The sequence below is a fragment of the Alligator mississippiensis genome, chromosome 8 (assembly GCF_030867095.1).
Source record: "Alligator mississippiensis isolate rAllMis1 chromosome 8, rAllMis1, whole genome shotgun sequence".
NCBI classification, from domain to species: domain Eukaryota; kingdom Metazoa; phylum Chordata; order Crocodylia; family Alligatoridae; genus Alligator; species Alligator mississippiensis.
In genome coordinates, this window is record NC_081831.1 from 76,131,166 (window position 1) to 76,156,612 (window position 25,447).

Below are 25,447 nucleotides of genomic sequence, written 5' to 3' on the forward strand. Positions count from 1 at the left end.
ACTTTCATTTAGGCTACTAACCAACTCTTATGATGATAATAGTTTTTAATTGCTGTGTAAAAAGGAAAAATTGAACTGTAGCATGGAAGGCTGACCTATGCCACTGCTAATGTATGGAAATAACTGATCAAGGTGGTTGTAACCCAGACTTAGAAATTTAAGGCTTGGGCATATTCACCTCCAAGTCTGAAACATTTTTTTTCCCCTCCCATCAACTCATTTTTGTATCAGCAACAGCTTTTTTCTTTTCTTGATGACTGTGTAATCAGTGGTACAAAGTAAGCCTAAACACAGGAGTACAGGAAAGTAGGGCTGGAAGGGACTTCACAAAGTCATCTAGTCCAGCCACCTGCTCAAGACAGGGTCATTCCTGACTAAACCATCTTGGTCAAATGTCTGTCTAACCTGCTTTTGAAAGTTTCCAAGCATGGAGAATTCACAACTTCTCTAGGGACCCTACTGCATAGTCAGAAAGTTCCTTCTGCTCTCCACCCTACATTTCTCCGGATAAAGCTTGAGGGCATTGCTCCTAGTCCTGTTCCCTACAGCCACAGGGAAAAACCTGTTATCTCCATCCTTTCTATAATCACCCTTAAGGTATGTGAAGACTGTTACCACATGCCCCTTCAGTCTTCTCTTCTACAGACTGAATAACTAGTTCTTTCAGCCTGTCCTCATAATTCTTGCCTTCCAGGCTCCTAGTTATTTCTGTTGCCCTACTCTGGACTCTTTCCAAACTGTCCACATCTTTCTTGAAGTGTGGGGCCCAAAACCAGGCACAGGACTCCAGGAGAGGCCTCGCCAGTGCTGAATAGAGCAGAAGAATCCTTTCTCTTGATTTGCAAATTACACTCCTGTTAATACACCCAACCCAGTATGCTGTTGGCTTTTTTGTGACCAGAGTCCATAGTTGGCTCATATTCAGTTTATGGTCTGCTGAAACCATCAGGTCCTTCTTTGTAGTCCTGGAGCCTAACCAATCATTTTCTAGTCTGTATTTGTGCATGCAGGACTTTGCACTTGACCTTGTTGAATCTCACCTTGTTCATTGTGGACCCCTTTCTCCAGTCTATCCAGGTCATTCTGGATCTGAGCTCTGCCCTCTGGAGTGTCCACAGTTCTACCAAATGGGGTGTCATCTGCAAATTTGCTCAGTGTGCACTCAATCCCATTGTTCAGATCATTAATGTTGATGCTGAACAATACCGGAGCCAGGTCAGATGACTGGAGAAGCCCATTTGATGCCTCCTCCCAACTAGACATTGAATCATTGAGGACTATTAAGTACTGCTAAAGGGTTGTTTATGGTATATTATGAAAGTGAATTTAAACTTTACCATTTACAGCATTTCTGTCTAATTTTGTAGCACAATGTGAGGTCTTTTCTACTTGCATCGTACTCAGTCATTGTATTTCCTTATAGACCAACATCTCCAAACCATCCTAGCTCTAACACCATACTGGTTGAAGAACTGGAAGAGCTTATCAGTCTAATAATAAATAAGAGTACTACAGACTGAAAGCTCTTTTGCTGCCACAGCATAGACTGAAAAATCGCTCTCTCAGTCTAAAATCTATACACTTTATTTCAAAATTTCCTAATTGGGGCTAGAAGTCTGAGAGTCATGATAGACATGGCTCATGATAAAAAAAGATAGAACAATGTCAGAATGCACACAAAAGTAATTTTCTGACATGGTTAAATGACAGTCTTATTTAATAAATCCTATTTTCCTTCATTAATTCAATTAGAAAATCAATATGCTAAGCTTCTTGCTAAAATCATACTAATCAGGAATGTAAGTTTCTAAAATGGTCCAAGTTATGCTCTCCTATTTTTTCCATTAACAGCTTTCTATTGTCTGTTATGAAGTAGAAGAAGAAATTGTATGATAGAAAAGGAAGGTGTTTAGGGCCATGGGCATTATGCAAATAGTTGGAAGGAGCTGTAGGGCAGAAAGCTCATTAAAAACACCCCATAAAAAACGAAAACAAAAATTGCCAAAATTACGGCATGAGGTTTGTGTGTTTCAGGTCAAGCAGATTTAAATCTGAGCTGTGGTCATCCTTTCTAGAGCTAGATATGAAGGACACAGAGGATATGTCTGTATTGCAGACTGCAGTGTACTACAGAGGCATCCGGGCTATTTTTAAGTGCACTATTTTTGGCACTTGTAGCAGGATAGCTGCAAAAGCACAGGGCTCGGCACGGGGAGAGGAGGTGAGCTAATTGACCCTGCAGAGCAAATCGGCATACACTGAGTGCTGGGTGCTGTCTGGGACTGCTTCAACACCTGAGCCCAAATGGGCTTTTTCTGCGGGGAAGGAATATTTCCCTTCAAAGAGGGAGGACAAATACAGGGAGCATATCTGTTAGCTAGAGGATCTTCACCAAGGCATTCTCTTTCAAAGCTGCCTCTCATGGGGGTTTTCTATAGGAGGAGATGGCCTAGGCTATTAATATTTATCTTTTTAATTACAGCACCATAATGACTGTCACATTTGCTATAACATAACATATATTCTCTTTCCCCTCTAGTAGAGTCGTTTACTTTGCACTTAATATGCAGAGAACAAGAATTAGTAATAGTCATAAAAATACCCATCTCCTCTAAAAATCTGGCCATAGTGTTTAGCATTCTCAAACTGTGCTCCTGCCATGTGCAAGGAATATCTTATTCTTTCCTTCTGCAACAGGGCCCTGAGGCAGAGTCCACTGAAGATGATCTGTTGGCTTCAGTGCATTTTGGATCAGGTGACAAGTCTATTTTTCATAAACCAAATGCTGTGTTTATTCAGGAATAGTTGTTGTACTGACATATTCTCATGTCATACCTTTCAGTTGTTCATGCGCTGGTTGTACAGGCCAGGATGTAAACTCTTGCTTGGGCTGAATAATTCCCACTAGTTGGGCCTGTTCATCTATTTACAGTTTCCAAATACAGTAAACCTTCTTGATGATAATTCTGGCAGTGAAGTTGTTAATGCAAATTAAATGCATTTCTCCCTGGTTTTTCACTGAGATTCCTTCACTTAATCATAATTGCCAACATGAGTGTCCCCAGAAACCTTTCTAACTTATATGAGGCTGACAAAAGAATTGCAAATCAGATAGAGATTGAATTAACAGGAAGTAACGAAGCATGCTCACCAAAGTAAGGGTTAGAAAGGCAGATAGTTATTTCTCCTAAGAAGTGCTTTGACATGTATTATGTAGATAAAAGAAATCTAATTAAGGAAGAATACTTTATTATAGATCAATATCTTGCTTTGATTGAAAATTTGTCTCTGGAGAGTGTAAGTGTCAACAGAAATGTTGTCTTCCTTTGCTAAGTAACATTGCTTTCCTTAGTTGCTTCTAAATACTGGTACTTTTATCCATCTAGGATTTCATAATATAAATGTAAGTTCATGTTAAACATCTTTTTTACAATATTCATCGGACACCAGAAAAACTCAGAACTGTGAAAACGATGGAGAGAATTATCCATTTCTTCCTGCTTCATTTCTCAAAAATAATTGGCAAAGAGCAGTGGTTCTTTTCAGTGATGCGTTAACTTTGCAAATGATTTTGTTTTTCTTTTTAATTTTTAATGCATCATGTGCAATCATGATGTAACACATCAACAATTAAAATAAAATAACTGCTTTTCCACTCAACAGCTTGCTAATTGTTCATACAGCCCTGAATCTTGAGAGGTAAAGTAGACACAAGGAAGCCATTTTAATTTGATTTGCAGGGACTGTTTTTTCTTGCTTGTGAATTATATCACACTACCTGTTTTCTAACTGAATATTTAATGAAGGACTAACCCCTGCAGGCTCCTTCTTTTTCCAACACTCAAAATGCATTGGCAAGACTGGAAAGGAAAAGAATCGATAACCAAATCAATAATGAAAACATATTATGTGGTGGAACACATGTCTTTTGGGCCAATAATAATGACACATAATAGGTAATAATGCTACTGAGCTCACCGTGAACCAAATTTCAGCAATGAGATCTTGTGTCAGGGGAAGGTTAGTTGTTAGAGGACCAATGCTTCCCAATAAACAAAGTGTGTGTTGAAGTGTAATAGTGTAGATTAAGTACAGGATTACTCCACCTTGTTGTTTCCATGGGCAAATTTACCCTGATACAATGATCAGCATCAAGCCCATGCATGGTTTTGCTCCTGTTTGGAGAACAGGAATAATTTCACCCCTTGTATTTTTGACCCTTTACCTAATTCACTTTTATCTTTCCAGTGATGATATTCCTGGGCCTCTGTTGTTGCACAGAGCATCATGTTGTGTTGGTGAATAAAAATGATTGACAACATCTTAACCTTGTCTCAACCATCCCTGCTATCTTAAGACCCATGTGACTGGTAACTTTGCCTTAGAGATTTTTTACCTGGCAACCTCATCTTTATATCTGGATCAGCATTGAAAGCACCTTCTTTCTAGTTACGCTGAAAAAGGAGTTTTCTAGTTTTGGCAAGAGTTGGCTAAGCTTCAACATTGTGTCACGGGGAATCTCTGCCTAATGCATAGGCAACTGGTAGGGGCTGCATGTGCCCCCCCGATGGCCAACACTGATGCTGTCGGTAAGGCTGGTGTCCCCCTTGACAGGGTCGGTGACATCTGTGGGTGCCCCCCCAGATTCAGGAGGCACCAGGCACTCGTGGCCTAATGACAACTCTGGAGATCTGAAACCTGCACAGAGATGCATGCAAGCACTGCAAGATATTTAATTTCTCCCCTGATTCTTCTCAGTTAGTTTTTTGGACCTTCTGTGGTCTGCCGCCTTCGTGCTTGTGACGATATTGCACGAGTTTCAGCCTAGAGTGCTTCCTTTTAAATATGCTTTTTTGGACGGAGAGGAACTTTTTGTTCAGAGAGCTAATGTTCTTCCTGAGTGCTGAAAAAAGATCAGTGAAATTAGCACACACTTAATGAAACTTTTCAATACAGTTCAGAATGACGCACTTGCATGGTAATGAGGCTGCTTTTTGTTGGATTTAATATTGTAATAGGACAGACAGTCAAGTCTAGAGTCAGATTCCTAGCCCCGTGATACTCAGGCAGCCTTGCATCTGCCCAGCCAGAGATTTCCCTGGAATGTGGACATCTGAAGTGAGCGAGCTTCAGATGCTGATAGCTTCTAACCCAGCCTCAATGCTGGCAGCTGTAAAATGGGGAGGCTGAGAGTTGAGCAATATTACTGGAACGCTGCATGCTGTAGCTACCCCTTGGTAGTAGGTTGTCGTACACAAGCCACTGATGGTTGGTATAAGTTAGAGCATCCCTTCAGCCTTCAGCTTCTCTAGTCTGTCCTGTAACTTTGGAGTTGGGCTAAGGAATTACGGAGCTATAATTGGCTGTATGGTGGCCCCTTCCCGAAAGTGTGTCAAGTAAATCTCAGCTGCAGAAAAGAAACAGGCCCCAATCCTGCATCTGTAATACTGCAGTTTCACCAATCGGGGACCAGCATCCTTTGCAACATACAGATTTCCATTAGTTTCACTGCAGCCCTTGGGAACAGACAGTTACTGAATGGCATGGAAACGTTCCCTTGCTATGTGGCTTTCCCAAAGCCAGCTTCATATGGTCATTGTGCATGGTCAAGTCAAACCCAAACCCTAAATAAGCAGCTAAAGATGAAAAAGGTTTTCCTGTACCAAAATAACAATCTAAAAAAAAAATATATATATATATATATATCCCTGCCAACCCAGCTCCTCCCCCCTGGCTGGTGTCTTTGTGCACAACCCTTCGCATGACAGATTTGCAGTAAACAGGGAGACTCCAGTGCATTTGAAATAAAAATGGATCTAAGAGTAGCTGCTTTGGCTCGAGGGAAGCACATGGTAACATTGATTTAGCTTGAAATGGATTCCCTCACACTAACTGCCACACCTGCAGGGAATAAAGAGTTTTTTAATTTTTTTGTTTGTTTGTTTAAGACAAATTTTAAATAATTAATGTGCTTTGAGCAAATGTGTTCTCTCTAAGGATGCTTATTTCTTAATGCAAGAGAAACAAGCTATATTCTCTCCATTTATAAACCTGATAAATAGGCATACAAATAGCATCCTATGAAAGTAGGTGAATTTCAACACAATAAAGAATAAGGCACTTAAAACATCCCTTTCCCCACAAAAAGGCGTAAAGTCATTTTGCAGGCATACCTGTTCTCATAAATGCATGCCCTTTCTTCAAAATCTATTATGAGCTTAATATTGAGTTGTATTAAATGTGTATGTTTGTTCTGTTTTAGAGAGAGAATCTATCTTTTCTTATTTATGCACTTGGGATAGGGACTGTCCTTTCTTCTTTATTTCTCCTCCTGTGACATGCAGCAATCAGTAATGAACCTGTCATTGCTCTTGTCCTGGGTAAAACAACAGGGCATTTTCAGTGAAGGTTGCTGTTCCTTTTTTTTTCCATCCAGCTCAGGTGAAATAGTTTAATACCCTTGGTGCAGGGTTCACAGGTAGTGCTCGCAACCAAAGAATCATAGAAAAGTAGGGCTGGAAGGGACCTCCAATGGTCATCTAACCAACCCCCTGCCTGAGGCAGGATCATCGTTATCCCTAACCAGACAAAGAAGCCATCCTAACTGCACGGATCATCATGGCATATAGGTTCCACAAAGAGCATTAAATTCTATGCATCTGGCTTTGTGCATTTTAGCACGTGTAGGGTAAAATGATTCATAGATTCATAGATGTTAGGGTTGGAAGGGACCTCAATAGATCATCGAGTCCGACCCCCTGCATAAGCAGGAAAGAGTGCTGGGTCTAGATGACCCCAGCTAGATGTCTATCTAACCTCCTCTTGAAGACCCCCAGGGTAGGGGAGAGCACCACCTCCCTTGGGAGCCCGTTCCAGACCTTGGCCACTCGAACTGTGAAGAAGTTCTTCCTAATGTCCAGTCTAAACTCTCTAAATGGTAGAAATCCAGATGAATATGTTAACTGCTCGCCATTGCAAGATTCTTGTGACCATCCTCCAGGAAATAAAACATGCCCCGACTAACATTGCCCTTCTCCCTTCACTCTATTCCTGGGTTTTAATAGGATTCCATAGAAACAGAGGATGTGCTGTTTAAAGCCTTCCAGCCTGGTGGCATCCAGAGGGGTGATCTGCAAAACTAGAGCATAGATCCATCAGTTTTATGAACCTTGGCCCAACCGCTCTGTTAATCCATGTGGAGGATGGAAGGGTGCGGCACTGTCTTCTCAATGTTACTCTGTCTTTCCTCTGTTAGTGCCATGCTGCATTGGTGTGACCATGAATACACAGGAACTGAAACCCCCTCAAGTTAAGAAATAGGGTGCTGGTAGGAGGGGATTGTCCTTGCAATAAACTCTATGGCTGGTCTGAAATGTCTTTTGTCTATTGACTATTTGGGATTTCTGTGAGGTCTCTGTGGTGAGAGGGGACTTGAGTTCTTTATAGTTGGGTTCAAGTCTACTGTGTGGTGCAGAACAAACTGTCATTTACTTGTGTTCTTATTTTCATAGCTCATTCAAGTCTCTAGATAAGTCCCTATATTATATGGCTGTAGAAATCCAGATAAATATATTCACTAAAACAGCAGGAATGATTTGTAAGATACTCACATACTTAACCTTTAATCTTCAACTTCAGTTATTACCTTTAATTCATGAAATAAGACGGTACATAAGACCAATTAATGAAGGCCCTGTAACAATGATCTGATCTCTCCTGTATACTGTGTGGGAAGAAAGGCAACCATTTAAAAGTTAGCTCTACTGGTGGTTTAGCTTATTAGACACTTTCCCAAGAGAAAAAACAAGATCTTCTAGTTGCTAGTTATTCTTTCGAAACCCATCTGGATGGAATACTCATTAGCAGATTTTGAAAAGTGTTTTTGCAGGTGTTGTATTAATGGTCATTATTGCATGCAGATATTCACTTCCAAATATTCATAGGGAAAACTGAAGCACATGCAGAAAGCAGGACTCACTAAAATGCTGTTCTTTCCCTAACAAGTTAGCGTTTATGTCTCCTTAGTCCTTGACTAAAGCCGCACATTTATGCTCTGTGGACTTAGTAAAGCACAGTTTAAATTTTGTGTGTATATTTAAAAAAAATGAACAAAATCTTAGGGAAATAATCTTTACCAAAATACTGGATTGTGATATGTATGAATCGCAGTTTGAGGTGGAGGAGAAGGAAAGTAGTTACATTTAGCAGACTTGTATGCACCTGGAAATAGTCTTATACTTTCCCAAACAATTTCTCTTTCAAAGGTAAAAGATTTCTTTTGTCCTTGTTGAACTTCCATTAAGCAGGGATCGTTTTCTTACACTGGTAAGCATGCTCTGGTGGAACTCTGATTAGGGGAACTGGTCTGGAATTTTTTTCAGCTCTCCCACTATTACTTCTCATGTCTGTACACCACATTTGACCACTTTGTTACACGTGCTTGTGCTTGTTTTATTGTATTTTGCAAGAGCTTTCATTGTACTTTTGCCCTGGGGCAGCGGGCATTGCACCAGGTGTTGCATAGTCTGAGGCTCCATGCCACAGTCTCAGGTGGCCGGATCAATGGTACAACCCCGCTTCTTCATTAGTTCTTTGGAATGTGCACATGGGACATCACCACCTTTCCCATGGTTCATCAGCCCCAGGTGGTAAGGACACGGCTGCTGGAATGTACATTTTTTCACTGTCTGGTATTTTCTTCAGCCTTGCGTTCCACATCTGTAGTCGTATCTTCATGGGTCACACAAGAGGTGGGGTGCTGGTGAGGAAGCTCCTGCGTGACTTCAGGTGCTTGTGTGCTCTGGGATGGTTGTACAGCAGGTGTCTCACATCTTCAGTTGTTTTGATTTTTCTGTCCTGATGGCCACTGCTCTTCCGATGCCAGGCAGAGTGATGCCAGCCAGCAGGTACACAGTGTTTTGGTTGGTAGTCTCCCCCTCCCCCCCCCCCCCCCATGTTACATGGCCTAGGGCAAGTCTGATCTCTCTTCCCATCATTTGCTAGGTTAGAAGGTCTGTTCTTTGGGGAAAGGACTCTCATTCACTATGTGCTTGTTCTGTACTCATCACAGTGGCTTTCTCATTTCAGTCAGAGCTCCTAATAGTTAAACTAGATGGGGAAACAGCTGGAAGAGTTTGTCCGATCTCTCAGGGCAGGACTTAACATTTGGAGGAGATGATAATACCAATTACTAGCTGTTACGTAGCTTTTTTATAGGTCTCAACTCACTTACAAAGGAGATAAACTGGGACACAATGAGGTGACTTGCCGGGGTCACCCGAAGGGCCAATGGCATACAGAAATTAATTTCTTAATCCCAGTAAAAGAAAATGTTATCAACTTTCAGACATGAAAGTATTGGCAAAAGACCAATGAACACCTATTTGATTTTGGTTTAGAGCAGGTCTAAAGTATTTTAAAGAAACGTTCCACATTTTCAAGGAATGGCCCTTAGCAATGGCGAGGAAAGCATATAAATGGGTAAAAAAACATGATTTTGAATGGAAAGGTGAAAAATGTTCAGGCCAGTGCCCCCTAAGACCTACTGCACTGTGCGCTAGAGCATCTTGTCAGCAAGACTGAGCAATGAGAGATCCAGCTAGTCATTTATTAAAGAAAGATTCTTATTCGTGTCTGGGACCCGTAACCTCCACACTCACTTTTAGCATGTTTCTTGCAAAAAAAGTGTGTAGGTTGTTGCCTGTTGCTGTCACCTCCAAGAACATTCCCTGTTGGTAATTTGTGATTTGGTTCAGTAGTGTAATATGAAGGATTAGGTTTAAGACAAAAGTTTTATACACTGCTCACCATTAAAACATCAGCATTTACCCACGTCACAAACCCTTCGGCATGAGAAATACCAGTGTTTCCCTTTACTCAGAAGAGGAAATAAATGAAGAGGTAACTTGATAAATGTTGATTCCTAGTTGTTGCAGCATGCCATAGGTCAGGATGCTTTCCTGTGTAGCACAGGTGAACTCAAGGGGTTGCGGCAGTGTGTAAATTTGACATTGTTTCTTCAAATCTGTTGATATAAGCCATGATGTTACATATAAGGTACCAAAAAGCTTGACAAAGGGTTGCCATTAAAAATGAACAAATGCATTTTTTGTGGATATTGTAGTTCATTGAAGCTAATATAACCTGATATCACCTTGTGTCATATTTAATTACTCTCAAGCTTAGAAACATTAGTGAACAAACCCCTAGGTTAAAATTCAGGATAACTTAATCTCATAGCTTTCAAATAAATGTTGAGCGATGCAATAGAAAATCAGACAACACTTAGCAGCTGAGCAAGTTCTTATGCAAATTTGGTTTTCACTGTGAGACTGGGATATAGGTATTTTGTGAGGAAAATTCACTACATGTGAAAAATCTTGGCATTAGTTAAATAGTCTCAATGTTTTGCAAAGCATAAAATTAAAAAAAAAAGGGGAGAAAAAAGTGGTTGGTTTTTAGTATGGGTTGTTGGTAAGCGGGAACTGAAAACACATAACACATTATTCATTAAACTAAGAAACAGGCAAGTGTGACATTAAATGCAGGCATAACAAAGAAATAGTATAAGGCACTGTGTTCATGGTGCAAAAATTTCCCTGAACTGAAGCAATCCTGACTTTTTTATAGCCAACAGAAGTCTGCCAGACTAGCTTGCCTCATGAAATACATGGGTATTCTGTTTCCCTTGTGCTTTGACAGGAGGAGGAGAAGGAGGAGGTTTCAAGTTCTGTTCCAGTGGAGGCCAAGCTTTTTTGGCAGGCGTGCCATGAATTAAGCACTGCTGTTTTCCTGAGTGCCACTCAGATTCCCTTGCACTGCCTCACCTGCTGCTTTCTGCCCTGTGCTCCTGCCTGTTCTGCTGCCCTGCCTTGTGCCTGATCTGTTGCTTTGCTTTCTGCTCCCTGCCCCCTGTCCCCTGCCTGATCAACTACTCTTTATACTCCCTCCCCTGTCTGCTGCTGTGTTTGCCTATCCCCTCCCCAATCTGTTGTGTACCACTTGTAGCCCCCGTGCCACAGGTTGGTAGCTCTGCCCTGTCCTATAGAATCACAGAACATGAGGGTTGAAGGGACCTCAGGAGGTCACATCTAGTCCAACCCCCTGTTCAAAGCAGGACCAGCCCCAACTACATCATCCAGGTCAAGGCTTTGTCTAGCTGGGTCTAAAAAACCTCCAAGGATGGTGATTCCACCATCTCTCTGGGTAACTTGTTCCAGTGCTTCACTACCCTCCTCATGAGAGGTTTTTTTCATAATATCTAACCTAAACTTCCCTTGCTGCAACTTGAGGCCATCGTTGTTCTTCTTTCGGCCACCATTGAGAACGGATGTGGTGGGTAAAAGATAACAGGGCAGTAGGGCTGTGTGAAATTTTGCCAGCCATTTCATTTCGAAGGTGTTTTGGCCCATTTTGGTGCTCAAAACACCAAATCCAAAATGAAACGGAAGGCTCTGAAACATCCCTGAAATGAAATGAAGCCATCCAAAAAGGTTTGGAAATGTTTTGGAGGCTCCAATGGGCAATAGTCTGGCACAGCCCCACAGCCCTCCTTTTAGAGTGCCAGGAGGCTGGGGCTGGGCAGGGGCTGGAGCCAGGCAGGAAGCCATGGGGCTGCTCTTGCAGCTCTCCCCGCCGTGGCAGAGGCAGGCATAGCTGGAGGAGCTGCAGGAGAACCTGCAGCTGCCCAGCTGTGCCTGCCTCTCCCTGGACAATCTGAATCTCCGAATCGGTGCCAAAACTCTGAAACAGATTTGGCCAAATAGAAACAGAACAGTGATCCGAAACGAATCACTATCCTCCGAAACGACCGAATCCAAAACCAAAACGAAACATAGCTGTTTTGCACAGCCCTACAGGGCAGGCTGTAGCTCTTGTGTTCTAGTTCTTACACTGTGTTTATCCCTGTAGTATCTGAGCATAGTCTAATGGGGGATTAACTAGGATGATTAAATCAGTTGCCAGCTGATTGGTCTTCTCTCATGCTCTTTACTGGGGATGAGGATATGTAGCAGAGTGTCTTCTTTTGGTAGGCTTTTAAAATATACATCTTGCTATATATTTATGTAAAAGAAGATTGTGTCAAATAAGTGCATATGGAAGGTGGGGAGATTTGTGGTGGTCTTCAGTTCCTGGAAGCATTTTCTGTGCAGTCTCAGACTGGCCCTATCTCCCTCAGACGAGCTTTATCCTTATTGGGGTCTCGTTGAATAGTACCATTGCATCAGAGGCGAAGAGTTGTCATGAGTTGCCAGGCCACTGATGAGCATCTCAGGGATAAATGTCAGTTCTTAATTCTTCCTGCACTTGGCTTGCAGGAAGGAAGGTTGTTTTCTCTAAAAAAACAAAAAAAAACAAACAAAAAAATGAGGACTCAGTAGGCAGGGGGGTGGGCAGTCTAGGAGATGAGATCATGGTAGCAGGAATATTCCTGCCTTGAGGAACATTTGCTTGATCCAGGTACTGATATAATATAACTGTTGCCTGTGTTGACAGTGACTGACAATATCTGTCTCTTCATGCCTGTGTATAGCTCATAGGTGAGATGTTGAAATCTTGTGAAGTTTAGCCAACCACAAATATGGGGAAAAACAGATCATGAAGTGCTGTGTGTATGCAGAAAGAATCATTTTGAACAGAAATGTCAAAAATTTTCTGAGAGATTTTTCCCCCCCTACATATTATTTAATGAGAAAATTCCAAGGGTAATGCCATGGACATTGATATGAATTCATGAGAAATATTTGGTTTAATCAAAAAGGTGTTTTTGCTAGAAAACCACTTCCATCAGGAATTTCCCACCAGCCCTACTTCAAATTTGCACCTAGCCTATTTTTGAGAATGTGCTGATCCCAGGGTGAACTCAGACACTATCGTGATAAGTTTTTGATGAGGAGGGGAGTTCTTTAAGTTACGTGAATGGCTGTAGCTGCACTGAAGTTAACAGAGATCTGCCAATTTATAGCAGCTGAAAACATGGCCCAAATATTTTACTTTACCTGCGAGAGCTCCTAGGAGCCTGGTTGACCATGTTGCTAGACAGACGAGTCTTTGTCACTGCCACCACATAGACGTATTTAAAGATAGGAAGCCAGAAAATTTTATTCACCCCTAGCATTTTTTCTTCATGGCTGTAAGTGATGGGCTACCCATGGCAAACTAGCAAATGTTTTCCACTACAAGCCCACAGTGACCCTCATCCATTAAAAATGTTTCATATTACCAATATTTTCTTGCTATCTTCTTTTAACTAGACACAATCAAAACTGAGCAACGTTAACGTTACACAACTTCCATCTGTCTCAATTGGAAAAAAAATGGGAATTGTACAGGCTAGATGTATGAGATGCAAATACTTCTTACTCGATGAGCATTTTGCTGTGGACATTTTAAGACAGGTGAGTTTAAAATGTGTCGTGCTAAAGAGTTGCATGAAAGGAACTTCCTGCAGTGAAACAATTATTCCCTCAAAGATTATGATGGTCCTTAGTGTGCTATGGATTTTGCAACACAAGACATATCTTCTCAATTACAGCACATGTTACCTGCACTGTAGCTTACACTGTGGATTTTGATTTTGTGGAGTGACACTTCTCTGTATGTATTAATGCTTGGGGAACTCAATTTGCTCGAAAATTGCCGACTGCTTTCCAGATGCAAAGGCACACAATAAATATATAAATTGGATCTCATTTACCGCTCTCCTTGCTCAGGAAGATCATAGCAGCTGATACGTTTTCAATTTTTGATGAGGGGGAGACGTAGTAAATGCAGGAAGGAACAGCTGGGCCAGTGCTTGCCAAAGGAAGGCGCGAGATAGCAATGTTCAGGGGGCGAATAGGAATTAGGGTGATGGAGAAATTTGCAAGTCTAAAATGCACAGTGAACTACGCTTAAAATGGGTTTAGAGTGATGGCATTTAATGGTGGAAATAAACTTGTACAGCTGCTGAATGAGTGGGGTTTTTTTCTGAATGCTCTCCCCAGTCCAGAGTACGGAGGGTGCTTTGCGGGTTGAAAGTGGGGTACGTGGATGAAACACTACTGTGCTCCAGCTATTATTCACTAGCTAATGGTCTCTTGGCTCTACAGTTATGGCCAGCATAAGGATCATATAATCACAACTGACTTCTTTACACATCTGTGTAAGAAACCAGCTTGGTAATGCATTTCATTATTGTTCTGGTGCAGGAGGAAGGGGATTTTCATGTCAAAAGCCTGATTTGAAACTCAGCAACTCAAGCATAGTTGAGAAACGCCTTCTTTTGTGAGCTCCTTCTGGTATTGCACCCAAAAAAGCTTTTTTTTCTTTCTTTTCTCCTTACAGGAAATAATAATGAAAAGGTGGCTCATGTGGGATGCAATGAAAATACAGCACTGCAAACCATTTGTGCATAATAGTCCAAATCTAACTTTCCTTTTTATGTAAGATTTTCCCTTGCTTAAGATAGGGGGAGGGGGAGAAATCAGACTGGTACATGCATATGCATTTGAAGCTTTCTGAATATGTAATTTCTCTGAGAATTGCCTGCATTTTAGAGCTATCCAGTGCCCACAGCTAGATGCCGGGAAAGCACAGATTTCTTTCTGTATAAGCCCACACATTTCCTCCACACTGCAGGTGAATTTTTCCTGAGAGACACTTTGTTAGGTCAATGTTTCTGTGATAAACTGTATTTTTTTTTAATCTCAAGGCTGACTGCTAATGTTGAGAGAGCTTGGTAATGACAGACCATTAAAGCGGGTTGACACTGGAGGGCAGAAAAAAGATTTTTTTTCCCCCCTTTTTCATTCCTGGGTTTTTCACAGTGGAACTGAAAGGTAGAAGGCATGTAGAAAAAAAAACAGCTCATTTTTGAAGTTTCTTTGTATAAAAATTCCTGGGGCTTTATGCCAGGTAGGTAATGCAGAAGTGTTCTTTGTTGATTTTTTTTTTTTTTTTTTTTTCTGCAGTGAACTGAAAAAAGTAATTTTTGGTAAAATCTGAATAATTTGACATGCATAAATCAGGAGGTGCCAAACTCTGTTTCAGTTTGACTTCAGTGGAAGGTAGCTATCACGGATGAGATTATAGGAGGATTTTTTTAGCCTGCAAGATTAAATTAAAAAAAAAAAAGGAACGGAGGAAGGATCCAGTGTTCAGGGTGCTCATCCAGGACTGGTGAGCACGAGGTTCAGTTCTCTGCTCCATCACAGGCTTTTTTTCCCTGTGGTCTTAAGTAAGCAATTTAGGCCTAGATTTTTAAAGCTACTTACACTTCTAACCCCCATTTCCTTCCATAGGGTTTAGGTACATAATAACCTTTCAGGTTCGGGGCTTTACTCTCTCTGTGCTTTAGCATGGGGATAAGGAGGTTTCCTTTACTTCACAAGGGTTTGGTGAAGATAAATGAATTAATGACGGGAAGTGCTCTAATACTACAGTAATAGAGCTGTGCAAGACTCTAAGGTCTGTAGATTTACAGTCTTAGAATTGTAGAGGCTTGCTTAGGCAAGCTTATTGAACTTGTTGGAGTATTGTTTAATTAAATACAAAGAATTTTATGCTGATATAAGTGGGCATTGGATAAAACAGCTCTTGCCTTCTGTAAGCTTTGGATTGGCCCACAGAACGGTTTTGTGTACAATTTTGGAAACAATTCACACTCTGGAAATCAATTTTGTTTAAATATTTTACAATTAGGAAGTTTTTAACGTGAATCATAGGAGTTTTAAAATAAAAACAATTGAATTCTGTAATCAGTACATAGATAATAGATGGGTAAGCAAGCTTCACGTACCATACCTAAGGCTGGCTGACAATGTTATTGGATTTTTTAATAGATAACTGAGTCTTCAGTATATTAAAAATAGCTTTTTGGGTTCAAGACAATATTTTGGGGGGGGGGCCCTCATTTTTTTTACTTCAGCTCTAAAGCTAAGTTTTAATCTTAAAGCTAAGTTTACCATCTTAAGATGGTAAATGGGGAAGAGAAGAGGTTCGTTACATTGGACACTCAGTACCCAATCCTGAAAAGACACCTACAAGCAACTTTACTGATGTGAACAATTCCATGTAAGTAAAGGGAAGCTGATCCCTTGGCTTAGCAAAATTAATTATGTGTAAATCTGTAGGACTGGGCCATAAGATGGTAAATGGGGAAGAGAAAGAATGACTGGTACCCAAAAATACCAGGTATATGTGAAAAGTGTAGGGCATTTATCCACCAGATAAATTACACCAGATAAAGTATTATTGCACCTGGAGTACTAAAGAGAGTGATAACTTGGGCTATTTTAAGTTGTAAATTTATTTATGCAAGAAATAAAGTTTGAATTTTTCTTTTTAATAATAAGGCTTAGCACTTGTATAGCAATTTTTAAAGTGCTGTGCAAACATTAATGAAGTCATTCAACAAAATTTAGTGCATTGAATGAAAAGAACTTCAGAACATTTTTCTGGGATGTAAAATCGTTAGTGGTTTTCTTGCTTTCAAAGCATTCATATGCTAATGTTAAAGTGCACTAAAATTGGCAAATGTTTAAAGCTAGTTCTGCTAAATCTGCAGTTTTGAGAGTTCTTAATTCTTGTGGCAGCGAGCAAATTTGTCCTAACATTTAAAAGTTAAATTGTATTTTGCCCCTTCGTGTCACTAATAACAAAATAAGCACCCGATAGAATTGCTCACTTAATTAGAATCAGACCATATGACAGCTGTTTGTAGTGGATATATGAAATTCTGCTGAGACCATCAAAGTTAAATAAGACTTAATATTTAAACTACTTGCCTGTTGACTTGAGAACAAACCGTGGCTACTATATATAGCGTTTTGCATCCATATTATGCTCAGTCTACTGTTATAGAAGAAACACCTAATGCTTTTATTAGCTGCTTAAACACTCAGGCTTAAATGTACTTTGCCCTGGATTCTGGAAATGTTTAATTCAAACTGGACATACATAGAGGCACTCCAAGACTAATATTACTTGTCTGTCTCAGTATATGGCTCTGCACAGTGTTGGGCATGATACAAATCTTGAATAAACAGATACTCCCACTCTGGTAATTTGATGATAGTCTTCGCATTTAAACCAATTGTCCCATTGACTTGAGTAAGAGCATTCCCAAGAGTAAGGTAAGATTTCTACTTTGGCAATAATTTTTTTTAACAGGCAGCAAAAGCAGAAAGTGAATTTGAAGGCGATACAGGGATTCTGCAGTCAACAGCCGGATTTGTATGTATCTGTATAATGAGCCTGATCTTATACTTTGTGCACTGATGTTCCCCATTGTGGAAAGCTGTCCGGATTGCGTGTACCCTTCATACAGCTGGATGATATAACTGGATAAGAGTAAGCAGCACTTCATCCCTCTTGTACTCTGACTGTTCTTTGGAAGCAAGTTAGTTGCCTTTTTACCTGTTACTAGCAGGGATCCTGGTTTTCTCTGGTTTAAAAAAAATCCCCAATTTTCAGTTAAAAAAAGGAACCCCAAATCCACATTTTCCCATGATTTAAATGAAACACCACTATATGTGTTTGTGTGTGTGTGTGTGTGTGTATGTACGTACGTGTGTGTGTGTACACACACACACACACATATACACTGAATATATATATACACACACACACACACATATACACTGAATATATATATATACACACACACACACACACACATATACACTGAATATATATATATATACACACACACACACACACATATACACTGAATATATATATATACACACACACACACACACACACACACATACACTGAATATATATATATACACACACACACACACACACACATACACTGAATATATATATATATACACACACACACACACACACACATATACACTGAATATATATATATATACACACACATATACACTGAATATATATATATACACACACACACACACACATACACTGAATATATATATATATACACACACACACACACACACATATACACTGAATATATATATATATACACACACACACACACACACTGAATATATATATATATATACACACACACACACACACACACATATACACTGAATATATATACACACACACACACACACACACACATATACACTGAATATATATATACACACACACACACACACACACACACACACACTGAATATATACATATATACACACACACACACACATATACACTGAATATATATATATATACACACACATATACACTGAATATATATATATACACACACACACACACACACATATACACTGAATATATATATATACACACACACACACATATACACTGAATATATATATATATATACACACACACACACACACACACACATACACTGAATATATATATATATATACACACACACACACACACACACACACTGAATATATATATATATACACACACACACACACACACACACACACATACACTGAATATATATATATATATATACACACACACACACACACACATATACACTGAATATATATATATACACACACACACACACACATATACACTGAATATATATATATATACACACACACACACACCATATACACTGAATATATATATATACACACACACACACACACATATACACTGAATATATATATATACACACACACACACACACACACCATATACACTGAATATATATATATACACACACACACACACATATACACTGAATATATATATATATATATATACACACACACACACACACACACACATATACACTGAATATATATATATATACACACACACACACACACACACATATACACTGAATATATATATATATACACACACACACACACACACACATATACACTGAATATATATATATACACACACACACACACACATATACACTGAATATATATATATACACACACACACACACATATACACTGAATATATATATATACACACACACACACACACACACACATACACTGAATATATATATACACACACACACACACACACACATACACTGAATATATATATACACACACACACACACACACACACACATACACTGAATATATATATATACACACACACACACACACACACATACACTGAATATATATATACACACACACACACACACACACATACACTGAATATATATATACACACACACACACACACACACACATATACACTGAATATATATATATATACACACACATATACACTGAATATATATATATATATACACACACACACACACACACACATATACACTGAATATATATATATATACACACACATATACACTGAATATATATATACACACACACACACACACACACATACACTGAATATATATATACACACACACACACACACACACACATATACACTGAATATATATATATATACACACACATATACACTGAATATATATATATATATACACACACACACACACACACATATACACTGAATATATATATATATACACACACATATACACTGAATATATATATATATATACACACACACACACACACACATATACACTGAATATATATATATATACACACACATATACACTGAATATATATATATATATACACACACACACACACACACATATACACTGAATATATATATATATACACACACATATACACTGAATATATATATATATATACACACACACACACACACACATATACACTGAATATATACACACACACACACACATATACACTGAATATATATATATATACACACACATATACACTGAATATATATATATATACACACACACACACACACACACACACACACACACACACATATACACTGAATATATATATACACACACACACACACATATACACTGAATATATATATATACACACACATATACACTGAATATATATATATATATATATACACACACACACACACACACACACACACATATACACTGAATATATATATACACACACACACATACACTGAATATATATATATACACACACACACACATATACACTGAATATATACACACACACACACACACACATATACACTGAATATATATATATACACACACACACACACACACACATACACTGAATATATATATATATACACACACACACACACACACACATATACACTGAATATATATATATATACACACACATATACACTGAATATATATATATACACACACACACACACACATACACTGAATATATATATATATACACACACACACACACACATATACACTGAATATATATATATATACACACACACACACACACACTGAATATATATATATATATACACACACACACACACACACACATATACACTGAATATATATACACACACACACACACACACACACATATACACTGAATATATATATACACACACACACACACACACACACACACACACACACTGAATATATACATATATACACACACACACACACATATACACTGAATATATATATATATACACACACATATACACTGAATATATATATATACACACACACACACACACACATATACACTGAATATATATATATACACACACACACACATATACACTGAATATATATATATATATACACACACACACACACACACACATACACTGAATATATATATATATATACACACACACACACACACACACACATACACTGAATATATATATATATACACACACACACACACACACACACACATACACTGAATATATATATATATATATACACACACACACACACACACATATACACTGAATATATATATATACACACACACACACACACACATATACACTGAATATATATATATACACACACACACACACACACATATACACTGAATATATATATATACACACACACACACACACATATACACTGAATATATATATATATACACACACACACACACACACACCATATACACTGAATATATATATATACACACACACACACACATATACACTGAATATATATATATATATATATACACACACACACACACACACACACATATACACTGAATATATATATACACACACACACACACACACACACATATACACTGAATATATATATATATACACACACACACACACACACATATACACTGAATATATATATATACACACACACACACACACACATATACACTGAATATATATATATACACACACACACACACATATACACTGAATATATATATATACACACACACACACACACACACACACATACACTGAATATATATATACACACACACACACACACACACACACATACACTGAATATATATATACACACACACACACACACACACACACATACACTGAATATATATATACACACACACACACACACACATACACTGAATATATATATACACACACACACACACACACACATACACTGAATATATATATACACACACACACACACACACACACATATACACTGAATATATATATATATACACACACATATACACTGAATATATATATATATATACACACACACACACACACACACATATACACTGAATATATATATATATACACACACATATACACTGAATATATATATACACACACACACACACACACACATACACTGAATATATATATACACACACACACACACACACACACACATATACACTGAATATATATATATATACACACACATATACACTGAATATATATATATATATATACACACACACACACACACACATATACACTGAATATATATATATATATACACACACACACACACACACATATACACTGAATATATATATATATATACACACACATATACACTGAATATATATATATATATACACACACACACACACACACATATACACTGAATATATATATATATACACACACATATACACTGAATATATATATATATACACACACATATACACTGAATATATACACACACACACACACATATACACTGAATATATATATATATACACACACATATACACTGAATATATATATATATACACACACATATACACTGAATATATATATATATATACACACACACACACACACACACACATATACACTGAATATATATATACACACACACACACACATATACACTGAATATATATATATACACACACATATACACTGAATATATATATATATATATATACACACACACACACACACACACACACACATATACACTGAATATATATATACACACACACACACATATACACTGAATATATATATATACACACACACACACATATACACTGAATATATACACACACACACACACACACATATACACTGAATATATACACACACACACACACACACATATACACTGAATATATATATACACACACACACACATATACACTGAATATATATATACACACACACACACATATACACTGAATATATATATATATACACACACACACACACACACACATATACACTGAATATATATATATATACACACACACACACACACACACACACACATATACACTGAATATATATAGTGGTGTTTCATTTAAATCATGGGAAAATGTGTATTCAAGGTTCCTTTTTTAACCGAAAATTGGGGATTTTTTTTTTTTTTTTTAAATCAAAGCAAACCAGGAACCTGGGTTATTAGGTACCGGCCCAAGCCAGAAGCACAGTTCCCATTTCTTTGAACTTTTTGGGGTCAAAGAAAAATTCTTTTATTTGAACACATCTCCCCTATTGTATGCAGGCACAGAGTGAAATCCTAGACCTGGGGTGGCCAACCTGCGGCTCCGGAGCCACATGCGGCTCTTCAGAAGTTAATATGCACCTCCTTGAAAGTTTGCACAAGCACACGGTGACCAGCTTCCATATCTGTCAGCCAAATAGAAGTTTGCTTGTGTAAAGATTCAAGGAGATGCATATTAACTTCTGAAGAGCCACAGGTTGGCGACCCCTGCCCTAGACCCTTTCAAGTGAATAATGAAATTTTCATTGACTTAAATAGTACCAGGATTTCACCCAAAAATTTTTACCGCTAAACAGGAGTTGTTGACTGAAAGGCCTCCCCTCACCATCAGATGACCCAGGCATGAAAGTGGCAGCCAGCAACTCTTCTTGCTTGGATCATGCATGAGTGAGGCTTGGTTGAATTCACTATGTTCATATGGGAAGGATGGATATAGCACTACAAAATGGCATGGTGAACTGTAGGTAGAAAGCAGGGCCAGAGCCTTTCTGGAAAAGAAATTTTTCAGGACCGGGTTATACTTTTCAGTGTATAGTTAAAAGACTAGTAGAGAAGATACTGGTTGCCTGGTGAGGTAACTACGAGTAACAAAACTCTTTATCAGATTTGATTGCAACTGGAATAATACCAACAGCAAACTCATCTCAAATCATACCGTGATAGAGATGTCAAATGAATATATATTACTTGCAGTATTTATCCTCTTACTCTTAGATCATGTAGTATTATGTTCTGCCATGGAAACACTCGAAAACATTTAAGCACCAACTTGCAGATTGTCCACAAGGCCTCTGAGCATGTTGTTTCATCTCTATTCAAAGTCCCCAGCTTACAGAAACAGCTGTCTCCCTCTTATTGTGGGACCTATTTCTCATGTGATGAATAACTTCCATCTAATTTGGTAACAAAAAGTTTGGTACCTTCCGAAGATCATCAGTGGAAATTCTCTTAATTTCTAAACCAGATGTTTTTTTTCTTAGAAATTATGTAGAGCAAATGGAATGGAAAGAGGCTATTTTTTTTTAATCTTCTCTTTCTCCTATTGCTATTTTTAAACAACCAGTTCAGCTGTGAAAGGGTTAAAGCTAGCTTTTTACTGCACCAGACAGGGAGGGTGTACAAGCTGAAGTTTAGGCTCTGTCCCCACTCCATGTGGGGATCCAGTGCCCAGATGGTGCCACATGCACTGGCTGGAGCAAGAGTCACATGTTACATGGGTGCAGATTGACTGAGGTAGGCACAGCATTTGGCTTGGATCCCGAACCAGCCACATGGATCAACTCTGAAGCCCAGGGGCAGCAGCAGGGGCTGGATGATGGGACTTTATGGGCTGGTTCTGGCCTTTGGCATCCCTACTTTACAGGGGTAGGAGTGACTTCTTGCATTTCTGTTAGACACTCCATAGACAGTGAGGATTATGCACCCTCAAAGTATTTAAGACAAAACTGTATTAGAAATTGCAGGTGCAATTTTTATTTTAAAGCCACATCAATCATTTCCCAGAAGAATGTGTCCAGGGCTATCAAGCTTTCATTGTGGAGGACACCAAAGAAAAGAAAGTACCAGTATGCAGGTTCTGTGCCAGGTCATAGTATTCTTAGACAATGGTTACTGCATTTTTATTATATTATCTCATTATGATTACATATTTGTAGCTTTTTATGATAAATTGGTGAGCCAAGTTGTGGGAGACCAGGGTGCCCAAGATTCAATTACAGCATACCAGCCCATTCATCATCCCAGCTCTGGTTATTCACTGTAGGTTACAGCGTAGGTTATTGTAAAGGAAGCCCAAGTCTCGGTTTGTATAAACCAGTTTGGATCGAAATCCATAGAAGTGTGTTTACACCAGCAACATTTTGTGTCCCCTGCCCCCTCCACCCTCTGAGTTCTCCATTTTATCTGTGTCCATATAGCTTTCAGTTGTCAGGTCATTAGATTTTATTATGGGCAGGCTTACATATCTGTCAGCCCTCTGAAGATCTAAGATCCAGAGAGGATGTTTTGGGAAATGTTACTTGTATTAATGGAATGTTTTACTAATTTAAAATTTAGCTCATATCAGTTTAAAAAAAAACGTAGAAAAGACCTTTTCATTGCATTCTAGACGCTGAGTGAATTGAAGCCTTAAGATATACATGACAGTCCGTCATACACAATAAAGGTGGATTTTCAGAAATCTACTCTTTAGAAGTAATGGAAAATAGCAAATTTTTAGGTGCTCTGTTGTAATTTTCAGTGGGCATGTCTACACGTGCATTTATGCCAGCTTAAATTTACTGCACAGTAAGCTATTGTGCAGTAAATGGGAATAGGCCAGCATCTACACAAGCAGGCATTAAGGTGAATTAACGCTGTGTGTGGACTGACTTGGGACTAACTTTAGTCCCAAGTCAGTCTATATACACAGGGTTACTGTGCAATAGGGCATCTACATGTGTGTTACTGTGGAGTAACTAATCGGGCATAAATTTTATACCTATGATGCCAGTATCAAATTTATGTTCAAGTCAGTGCAAGCTGTCATCGTAGTATGGGTGTGCACTTGTAGAAGCGTGCCCATACTGCACAGTAAATGTGCACGTGTTGATGTGCCCAGTGTCCGTAAGATTAGTTTCCATCTCTGTGTCATAGTAATGAAGGGAAAT